Raw genomic sequence first — 12,707 nt, 5'->3', positions numbered from 1 at the left:
CTCACATTATATGAAACCTATATCTTCAAAGTATGTTATCCATAAGAATTCGGCTCTATCACACAGTGTGAAAATCAATATATTAGTAGCCGATTTGGTTAGAATAATGAAAAACATATCCCCCCTGTGCGATCCATGGGAGGAGCAAAAACATATTCAAGACTTCATGCATCGCATGCAATTTTCGGGATACAGCCAGAAAGATAGAATCCGGGTATACAGAGGAGCTAACAAGAAATTTGAGGAGATTGTTGTCAAAGATACAAATGGAACACAACCTAGATACCGTAACAAACAGTGGAATAGACTACAAAGGATTAGTGACAAAACAAACAAAAAGACCACGTGGTACAATACCGACAAGTTCCAGGGAGTAATGTTTGTGGACGCCACGCCACACGGAGAACTGGCACGCAGATTTCGAAAAATCCTCAAAAGTACCAAGTTGAGGATAAATGTTATAGAAAAACCAGGGAGATCAATTAGATCAATAATATGTAAAACATATCCCTTCAGAAGAACAAGGTGTGTTGAGGAGAGTTGCATTGTGTGCAAACATAGTCCTGGTGCCAACTGCAAAGCCAGAAATGTAGTCTACAAAATAAGCTGTATGGATGGTGAGTGTAAAAACAGAAACACCACATACATAGGTGAAACGGCAAGAAGTTTGGCTGAGCGTGTAAACGAACATTGGAGGGACTATAATAATCAAAAACAAACCTCGGTGCTCTACCAGCATGCCAAAGAACAACATGGTGGTGTACTGAACAGAATTAACATAGAAATCCTGTCTAGACACCCCGGTGACGCATCGTTGCGACAAATACAGGAGTCGGTCCTCATAACTGAAACGCAACCAATTTTAAACACCAAATACACGTAGATGAGGGCCTTACAATTGCCCATGGTTGCATGTGTTGTTCACACATATGATGCGGAATATGAACGTAAATAAATTAATTAAAAAGTCTCTATCTGATCTGATATAAACGAAATTGTTACAAACACACATATGGACGCACATACTTACATATAAGCACGAACACATAAGTGCGTGCACACATATGAGCGTACACACATACGAGCTTGCACACACTCACATGCTCATACCAAACAGTTTCGAAACAACGCCAAAACAACGCCAGATCATATATTCAAAATAAATGGAAGTGGAGAGACAAGTTACTGAAGAGATTGCAAGAGTGCAATGAAATAATTTAACAAAAAACTATATAAATTAATAAAAGACTGAACCAGTGCGTGTGTTTATTACCGGCATAATGCCTCTCCCAAGGTTTAATTCCATATAATACATATATATGTATATATATATATATATATATATATATATATATATATATATATATATATATATATATATATATATATATATATATATACATACCTACGTATACATATAAATTTATATACATACATATGAACATACATGCATACATACATACGATATGCGTGTGTGTGTGTGTGTGTGTGTGTGTGTGTGTGTGTGTGTGTGCGCGCGCGTGTATGAATGACTGTTGGGAGTTTTTGTCAAATTGCATGTGCCATTAGCATTGACTAATCTCCTCCACTGAAAAATGCTCATCTTAGTTCAGTTTGCAAATGTTTTTACTGACATCAAGAAAATAAGTATGGTTATAATAGTATAGGTGATATATTAGTGTACATGCGCTAAAATTGGTGGATTTGTGTCTACTTTGAAAATAAGCGTCATCATCGAACAAAACGTTTACGACAGTTCCTCCGTCTCGTTACTTACTGAAATAAAATTTCGGTGTGGTCGACGTTGGCTTTCCTCTGTACAGGTTCGATAAAACAATTACCTGGTGAACACTGAGATCGATGTAATCGCGTAACGAGCTACCCCTAAAATTGCTGGTCTTACGCCAAAATTTGAAACAGAAAAAATGCCTTTTAGCATTTGCATCGACGACTTACGTTGCGTGTTTAAATCTTGCTCATGTCGACTTCATTTTTCCTCTTTGTGGGGTTAATAAAAGGATGTAGCTGTTAAACATTATATCGACGGTGTCGGTTAAATAACTTCATTCAAGAAAAGCTGGCCTTGTACCTAAGTTAAAAATAATTATGAATAGACGCTTCCGTTGTAGCGCTAAGACCTCAGCTGCAATGAAGTTGTAAGACGATCCTGTTGTAGTATTACTCTTTTACTCTTTTATTCAGTCATTTGACTGCGGCCATGCTGGAGTACCACCTTTTAGTCGTAGAAATCGACCCCAGGACTTATTCTTTGTAAGCTTGGTACTTATTCTATCGATCACTTATGCCGAAGCACTAAGTTACAGGGACATAAACACACCAACATCGGTTGTCAAGTGTGACGGTGGGGGGTCAAACACAGACACAAAGATACACACATGAATATATACATATATATATATATATATGCATGTATGTATATATATATACGACGGGCTTCTTTCAATTTCCGTCTACCAAATCCACTCACAAGGCTTTGGTCGTCCCGAGGCTATAGCAGAGGACACTTGCCCAAGGTAACACGCAGTGGAACTGAACCCGCAACCATGTGGTTAAGAAGTAAGCTTCTTACTACACAGCTACTCCTGCGCCTATTGTTAAATGCTATTCAAGATCATCGACGTCTATCCTCTTGTGTTTTCTATATAGTAAGTTCATACGCCAAATGTTTCTTAATTACGTTTGACAAATTCTGATCCCCGCCCCCATTTTCTTCATATTACAGGAAATGTATATGCATGAAAAAGAAGTTGTAGACTGCAATCAAGGTTTTGTTTTGAGGCCTTCATTTCTGATAATTATTACGTTAATATAAGCCTCAATTACTCCCAGGCACGGGCTACGAAGTAAAAGAATGTAGGATTAATAAAAATGTTTTATCTATTTCAATTTCTTCTCAGTTTACACACACACACACACACACACACACTCTCTCTCTCTCTCTCTCTCTCTCTCTCTCTCTCCTTTTCTCTCACCCTTCATTCATTAAAGAGGCAACTTTTATCAATAAATATCTTCCACAACTAAATATGAACACATAACATAATTTAGAACTCTACTAACCTTCCATTTAATACCACTAACACCCATACATCCGATACACCATTCACACTACAGAACTACATCTACCCTAATTCCACCAAATCCAGAACTACTTATCTCCCTTACACATAATCATTTTGCTCAAGGACTAGTAGGCTTGACACCGTTGAATATTCGGTGTGCATTCAAAGCAATTATTAGTAATATTACGAAACCGGTATGCTTTTGAATCTCTTTAACAACTCACAATCATGACTTTTATTACTTTTATTCCTCCCCCAGTTCATCTAATTGTGTGTATGTATATATATATATATATATATATATATATATATATATATATATATATATATATATACTTTATTTATTTAAAAGCAGCAGAAATATAACAAAAAAACCGTTACTCTGAGTTTCACGTTCCCATTCATCGGACAGTTTTGTTAGAAATGGAGGAAGGATAACGATCGTTATCCTTCCTCCATTTCTAACAAAACTGTCCGATGAATGGGAACGTGAAACTCAGAGTAACGGTTTTTTTGTTATATTTCTGCTGCTTTTAAATAAAGCATATTACTCTACCTCTGGTATTTGAGTACTCTTTTTTCCACCTTGTTGCACATTTCATGTGCTTACTCCGGTATATATATATATATATATATATATATATATATACATATATATATATATATATATATATATATATATATATATATATATATATATAGTTATATTTATATTTAGCCGAATTAATAGAGTGACTGAAGGTCATAGATTTTCGTGCGCTGACACTTAAGTTGCCAACGCATGTAACTCTCAGACCTCGAGTCACTCTGTTACTTCTGTTAAATATTAATAGAAATATACATATTTTTCCTTTTGCATCACCAATGCATACATACATACATACATACATAGATACATACATATATGTATGTACATATTCGACGGGCTGTCATTCTACCAAATTCACTCACAAGGCATTGGTTTGTACCAACTATAGTGGAAGACACTCGCCCCAAGTGCCACGCAGTAAAACTGAACCCGAAACATTGTAGTTGAAAGCAAAGCTTTCAACCACACAACCTAAATTCTCGGTAGTGACATTTTGTGTTATTCATTAATCTATATGCCGTGTGATTTAATGTATAATTGCATTTGGCTGCTTCTCTCCAAACTAACTCCACTGTACACGGCAGAACGCTTTTAATTTGTGTACATTTAAACAATCCAATATGTCTTTCGTCTACACTGCAAATAATATGTCAAAACGTTGAAATATGTATATTTATGCGTGGTATATTAATTCATATATGATGTAGTGTAATGTTTACAAAGTAATTCACTAGAGTTACGCATAGATTACATTTTAACAAATCATCATTTAAAATAAACCAAGCAATCAGTGATATAGTATCTTAATGTATAAAAGAGAGACTATATATATGTTAACGGACTGTGCATATTTAGACTTAAACTATTAGCTTCACGATATTTTATTTCCTGCATTCTCTCTCGCCCGCACCCCTCTCTCTCTCATGTTCTTTCTGTTTTTTTTTAACATTATTTATATTTGAAATATTGCTCATTCGTCTAACTTCAGTTTATGCATTTATTAATTCTATAAGATTCATTTTTACTTCCCACTCATCCGATTTTATGTTAACCATTACATTATATGCCATCTGCATTTATGACGCCTTTCTCATTCGATGCTCCTGTAGCAAATCATGATCACCACCACCACCACCACCACCACCATCATCATCATCATCATCATCTTCATCATCATCATCATCATCATCATTATCATTATTGTTAGTGGTTTCAAATTTTTGTACAATGCCAGCAATTTCGGGGAAGGGGACTAGTTGATTGCATCGACCTCAGTATTCAACTGGTACTTATTTTTAACGACTTTCCCTTTTCAGGGTCGATAAAGTAAGTGCCAGTTGAGAACCGGGATTCATGTAATCGGCATAACCACTCCCTCTAATTCGCTGGCCTTGTGTCAAAAGTTCAAAACACTATTATTATTATTATTAATATTATTATTATTATTATTATTATTATTATTATTATTATTATTATTATTCCGCCGAGGTCGACTTTGCCTTTCATCCTTTCGGGATCGAAGAAATACGTTCCAGTCAAATGCTGGAGTCGAGTCGATGTAATGGATTTTCACCACTACCACACACCACAAATATCAGGCTTTGTGCCTATAATAGAAAGGATTATCATCATCATCATCATCATCATCATCATCATCATCAGCATCATCATTATTACTATTATTATTATTATTATTATTATTATTATTATTATTATTATTATTACTATTAAGCTAGTGCATGCTAATTTAAAATAAGTACCAGCTGAGCACTGGAGTCTATGTAATCGAAATATCATCTGCGCCGAAATTGCTGGCCTTGTGCCAAAACTTGAAAGCAACATCATCATTATCATCATTATCATCATCGTCATCATCATCATCATCATCATCATCATCATCATCATCATCATCATCATCATCATTATGAAAGCAGTGAGTGGACAGAACCGTTAAAGGTCTGGAAATATACTTTGTGCTATTGTTCCAGCTCTTTACTTTCTAAGTTCAAATCCCGCTAAGGTCAAATTTTCTGTTCATCCCCTCGAGGTCAATAAAATAGAGAACCAGTCAAATGTTGGATTGTTGTAATCGGCTCAACTCTTCCCTTGTAAGTGCTGGCATTGTATCAGAACTGAAAATAATAATAATTGTTGTAGTTTTCCGTCGAGCCGAACGTATTTTGGAAACTTCGTGGGGGTTTTCTCTGTTTTGCTATTTAGATGTTTGTTTTGCTGCTCTTATTAATCTACTTACTGTCGTAGTTGACCGAGCCATAGGTTACAGATCAATCACTTCTATCACTCTTCCTACAGGGCGAAATATGTGAAGAAAGTTGTTTTCGAAATATGTAATGGGATATCAAAAATTATCCGCACTTTCGCCATAACATATCTTTATTATTATCACACTGCCTTCTGCGTACGCGTGCTTTATATCGGTGATCGAAGTTTGCATCTGACCGCGCCATTTGTCTTTCTGGCTTTACAACTATAAGCACGTATGCGCAGAAGGCAGTGTGACTATAATAAAGATATGTTATGGCGAAAGCGCGGATAATTTTTGACTTTCCCTCGTAGAAAAATTCCAAGATAACATCTTCCTTGCCAACAATCGGCAAGAGAGGAAGGTGGGAGGAGGTACTAAAGTTGAAATCCTTTATTGCAGTCATTTGCCATGCAATGCTTCAGACGGAGATGTATTAGGTTGGTGCATAATTATTGCAGTTTGTTTTCAATAAATTTTATTCAACAAAACAATAACAACATTTAATAAAAACATGTTTAAATGATTATCCTTCAGTGCGGATTTTCAAATGTTCTCATAATGAGAACAATTGTTCACTAAAAAGTGAACCAATTGCTCAACTGCAGGCAGACCAATGTATAGGATCCAGCAATGACTCGCTGCTTCTAAAAAATATATACAACAAACAACAAGCCCCCACAGGACCCAAACACAATCAGTCCTACCTTGCAGCTGAGCTTCTTAATTCGCCACGCTACAAACTAGCGTGGCAACAACCTTCAGTGCGGATTTTCAAATGTTCTTTTTGTTTTTTTCCTTCTTGGACGGAGCGCAGCCGGCCCACATCCACCTCTGTTCACAGAAGAAACCAACCCTCCATGCAAGACCGGAAGTCAAGGGAAGCATGTTTCTTACCACACGACCACGCCTGCGCCTAATAGATGTTTATCGAAGAACAGACACAAATCGGAGTGTGAATCCTCATATCAAGCTGGACTCTGATAAAGGGGTGTATGGCAAGTCTCATAAGCTCTGAAGCGTCCGGGATGTTTTCCACCCAAAGACATTTTCCACCCAAAGACATTTTCCACCCGAACCCAGAAGTAATCCACTGCCCCACAAAGAATTGAAAATTTCAGATAGCTACTGAATTACTTGGGACAGAGAATGATCCAATTGAAAATTCCAAGCATACGACTAGAACTAAAGCTCTGAAATATGTGCTCTTGGCAGACGCTAGCAAGCTGATAGAAATTTAAGGTATAGAATTGTTGGGATGTGGTTGTAGATTTTGTTTCAGGTGAAACTTAAGACACTAGACGATTCAGAATATCTTATTGGACGCAGAAGATAATTCAGTGGTCCTAGCTGTGAACAGTAACGAATGGGATGCCTAACGACTTGTAGCTCTTTATCCTCCGATAGGGCCATGACAGCAAGTTTTCTTAAGACGTTTGGAGGTTTTTCCTAGGAACGTCCCTTCTAGTGGGGGAAAAAATCTCGAATATGGACTCGTGTTTGCATTGTTTGACACTAACTACTAAGATAAGGAGGGATGCAAAAGCATCTCAAACTTGCTCTGGCGTTTCTAGCACTATGTCAGGGAACAACTGGATTTTCCCAATTTTCTACTGCGGATATATTTAAATCGCATTAGATCACAACCACAGAATATTCTGCATGCCAGTAGTCAAAGATGGGATAGATTGTCCTCATTTAATGTCGTTGGCTACACTGGCCGCAGATTTGTTGTGATATCTGCGAGCAACGTAGGTAGAGATCGAAAGGCAATGACCCAGTTACTGGAGAATGAATGTATTGGTTACAAAGAACTGCTTGGCAAATCAATTAAGCGCCAATTGGCGGGGGCAATCCTCAATAAGAATTTTTTGTTTGGATCAGAAAAGCGCAAATAGGAAAGAATCGACAAATTTTAGTAAGGTTGTATCGCAATAGAAAAATAAGATATGGGTGATTAATGAGAAAGAAGCGCTTAAGAAAGAAACTGCAACCGACGGGCTCGCAGCGAGATAGGTCCGTGACGAATGCATTAACGTGAAGGACGGAATCTGTGTTGTCAGAGCCAAGGCATATGCTTTACTGATACAAGGGGATGAAAACGGTTCGTGTGCCTCAGCAGCAGAACGAAATGTTTGCAACATAGAAACAATTCAGTTTTTGGCAGATCAAAATTTGATGAGATGAGAAAATACCAGAGGTCATGCACTAGACCTTACTCATTGGATGACGCCGTTAGACAGGAGGGACACATGCTCAACCATAAACATTAGTGCTAGCTGCGACTCTTCTGACATAGTCACATTAGCCATTCAGTACCAGCAGGTCTTAGTGATGACCAGCAACAACATGTGCTGGCATAATGACCGCACGGGCCTTCACGTCTTGAGGAACCACGGACTTAAACTCCATTTTGAGAGCTGAAATGAGGTTCACATAACTGTTAGTACAAAACAAAAACGCAGTTATAAATATTATGATAAATAAAAGAGGCTCGAACTGCTTTCTACGCAGACAAATGGAGAAGACGACAAAATAATGGAAGTTGTTTTAGACAACACTTTTGGCAACAACATTAGGCAACTGAAGTGAAACTATAGCTGCTCCACTGTTTAAACATCACCGTTGGTTGTAGCCCTAAGCTTAACCATTAGGTAAAACAGTCCCAAACGAAATCGCTTTAATCTTTGAAACTCTAGCCAAAGGAGCAAGCAAACTAGGGCACGAAGAATTCAGATAATCTCCTCTTCACGTGCAGATCTATCGAGTCTGAACAACAATTACAACTCATTGTTTTGCAGAAGGATAGAGGCAATGGCAACTGGAGAAAGATGCAAAACCATCGAAGATAGTAAGAAGAAACACCAAGAAGAAAAAGCAAAACGAATGAGATCTGCCAAGAAATATGCCAAGTGGGATATTGGATATCTCTAATAAAAAAAATGAGGCCGTCCCTGGAGTGCATTAACTTCACGGTTAACTGAAATAGGATTTGAGAGCTATGTGATATAGAAACTAAATGATCGAACAGAACGCTGTGTTACTTGAAGAGATAACTGAGGATAAGTACATCACACCCAAAGAGAACAGGCATTTCTTGAAAACAACACCAACAAACAGTATTTTGGCAACTAATGGAACTCGACCTAGCAACGAGGGGTATATAGTAGTTCATCTAAAATAGAATCAGCTCAAGATTTAATTAGAAAAGACCAGAATAAGAAAGATTCTGAACGTTCCGGAACGTAGGGTGAGACTTGAATCGCCTTCTGAGCCTATTTGGGTGGCGGTTTCTAATCTGTTTGTGAACGGATGCGCATTTGCTTTCTGTACTGCGCATTATTCTTCGAATATTCGTCGCAGGCCGATGTTGACTGTATTTTGGTCAATAGTCACACTTCTCTAAACAAAACAACATCGGACAGTCTGGTGGTGCAGATTTTCCGCTTGGCTGCAATAACCTTCAAGCTGTTGGCCTAGGACTCCTTCGCCTTATCGGTTATCGAGTCTCCTGCTGCCGACATCTTCACCAAATCCTTGGCACAGGAAGCTAAGGAGTTGCTAGCACGTGTCCAACGTGCCATCCCGGTCAACGGACCGAAGGGGCGGCTTACTCACCCTTTTTCAGTCTGTCACTGATGTGGGTGCCGTGTCTTACTGCGACTGAGTTTTCAACTTATTTTAATATATTACTTTATAGCCTCACCTTCGTTACATCTTTATGTTTTGCAGCCCCGTTTACACAACATGTTTTTTAATTATTATGTTTTGGACCTTGTGGCTAATAAAGAAATAACAACACCGTCATCTTCATCGTCATCATATCAATGTCATCGTCGTCGTAATCGTCGTTGATGTCGACATTGTCGTCGTTGTCATCCTCATCACCATCCCCATTCTCATCATCATCAACATCGTTATCAACATTTTAGATTTTCGTATTATTATTTTTTCATTGTTGTCATTAAAGTTATTTCATTGTTTATAGCTTTCCTTTCTATTTTGTATGTTTTTTTTTCAGTTCTTATTTATTCAGAACGAAGGAAAGAATGGAAGGAAGAAAAAGACAATAGACGAAGAGAGAAAGAAAGACAGGATGAAACAAAGAAAAGAGAAACTTCAACCCCTACTTGAATATAAAATTGAAATCAATAGTTATATTGAACCCCGCGCATATCCCGATTTTAATTATTATGGTAATGTAATTGCCAATCAATAATCTAATTAGCCAAACAAAAAAACGAAATAAAGACAAAATAAAATAAAAGAAGCTTCAATAAAAATGAATTAATAAAAATAAAAAATTAAACTATAAACAACGCCATTACAGAAAAACCCTCCAAGATATGAGTTTTGCGTTATTCTTCTGTTTGTTTATTTTTTCGCCTCTCTTTTCACCAATAAAGAAATCATATAACAAAACAAAGGTTGATAATTGGTTGAAGTATTAAAAGAATCTGCTCTTTTCTTTCAGAATTTTTTCGTTTCTTGATGTTATTGTTTTCTTCACAGTTCTCTTCTGCTGCCGCTTCTACAATTAAGTGCAATAGCTGAAGCAGCATTGAACTATCTAACGCAGTATCTGCTAAAGAACTCTATGAAAAATAAAATCAGAGTAATTAAAGTGTTGTCTTTCAAAGAGTGTTTGAAATAATAGTGGAAGCAGTCAACGCCGTTTATTAAAGAACGTAAGTCACGGCTTATTTGCACTTAACGTTCTTTTAGGTACGGGAGAAATAAATATACTGAAGGAAATATACATATCTATCAAACACTGGGCAGAAAAAATTTGATGGGCGGGAAAAGACGGTTGTTCTTCACTGGTAATTTATTTTATTGACTCCCAAAATGACGAAGGGTAAAGTTGACATCTATAGCATTTAAACTCAGAACATAAAATGCTTGAAAATATATCGCATACAATCTTTTCTCTGATGTTCTTATGTTTTCGCCCATCCACTGTCCTTATGCTACAATACATGATGTTTTCTTCATCGGAACTAGGCCTCAAACTATGGGGACGAGTTGTTAGTCGATTATTGTGAATGATGTAATGGACAGCTACTTTGATCAAACCTACAGGGATAAAAAGCAATGTTGTCCCTAGAATTCATGATAATTTTCTGGAATCAGGTAGCATGTTCGTATTGTTGTTTGCTAGAAGCTGCACTCTGCTAAGACTCGTGGAATTCTACTAATGGTATTTGCTTTTTATTTCTCAACTTACACGAAACAGTATTCATAAATTGAACGGAGAGGAATTTTCTCTCGCCAATATCTCAGACGCGAGCACCTCTTTATATACGTTTTTCTTTCTTATCTCTACATATTTGTCAAATTTTAACAACTATAGTCTATATTACTATTTTATACACACAAAGACTAATGCACACATATAATAGGGGATATAATTGTTGGTTCGTTGGTTGGTTTCTCCAATCACACATTACTTCATATGTAGTATAACAGAGACAAAAAGAGAGTTGACATAAGACTTTAATATCGATAGAACAGTGAAATTGACAAGTAGTAGCAGGGAGGGTGGTAAAGATGATAAAAGTTATGTAGTAGTTGGGCAACAAATATATGCGACATGCTTACACTTTTACATACACTCAATCTTCTTTCCATGACATACATACACATACGCACATACAGACAGACAGAAATGTAATTACGTACTGCAGATAGTTTAAGATAGGGTATAAACTTGATAAGCAGTTGGTAAGAAGATGTAACGAAGCAGTAGGGTTACATAACCATATAGGTATGAGCACGTATATATATATATATATATATATATATATATATATATATAATTGAAATTTACAGAAAAACAAAAGACGAAGACAGGTGTATGAACAACAAGCAGGTATATTAATTTGACCCTCGAGAAAGTGAGAAAGTCTTTTACGTTTCGAGCTTACGCTCTTCAACAAAAAGGATATATGTAACTGCTGTTGGTTTGTTTGTTGGTTGATTCCCCCAGTCACACTTTATATCGAATAGGGAGAGGAGGGAGATAGATGCAGAAAGTGTTAACATAGGAGGGGCAGGATGAGTGCCCCTCTTATGATGAGTGCACATACTCAGCTTTGTGGCAGGTAATGAATACAGGAACACTATACGTGCAGTGGGAGAGAAAGAATCACAGAGACACAGAAAGAGAAAAGTGAGGCAGAAGAAGAAGAAGAAGAAGAAGAAGAAGAAGAAGAAGATGTAGAGGTGAAGAGGACGAGGGGGTGAGGAAAAGTGGCGGAAGAAGAAGACGTGATCGAGAGTATTTGACTATAACAAAAAAAGGCTATGTAATATTTAATTTTTTGTCATGAATATTTTCCTTATATGTTTTTCAAGTAATCTGTTTTTGTTTTTTCCTTCATTATTTGGGTACTGGCTAACTTACAGGTAAGAATTCTAAATGAATATATATCACTAAAATTGCTACAACAATATTTAAAACACTTTCGCTACCATGAGATACAACAGGAAATACGGCATGCACAAATTAATTATAATTTGACTTTTATCAAATTACCCACGTTGGTTATATTATCCATCATGTGACGGGTAATACTCTAATATATAAGTATATGTGTATATATGTACTAATGTGTGTGTGTATGTATGTATTAATAATGATTTCAACTTTTGGCACAACACCAGCAATTTGTGGAAGGGAATATATCAACTACATCGATCCCAGTGTTCAAGCAGTTCTTATTTTGTTTCGACCCCGAGAAGATAAAAGGCAACGACCTCGAGGTAATTT

Source organism: Octopus bimaculoides, chromosome 1 (assembly GCF_046866305.1).
Source record: "Octopus bimaculoides isolate indiv1 chromosome 1, ASM4686630v1, whole genome shotgun sequence".
Lineage (NCBI taxonomy): Eukaryota > Metazoa > Mollusca > Cephalopoda > Octopoda > Octopodidae > Octopus > Octopus bimaculoides.
Note: the sequence above shows the minus strand (reverse complement) of the source record.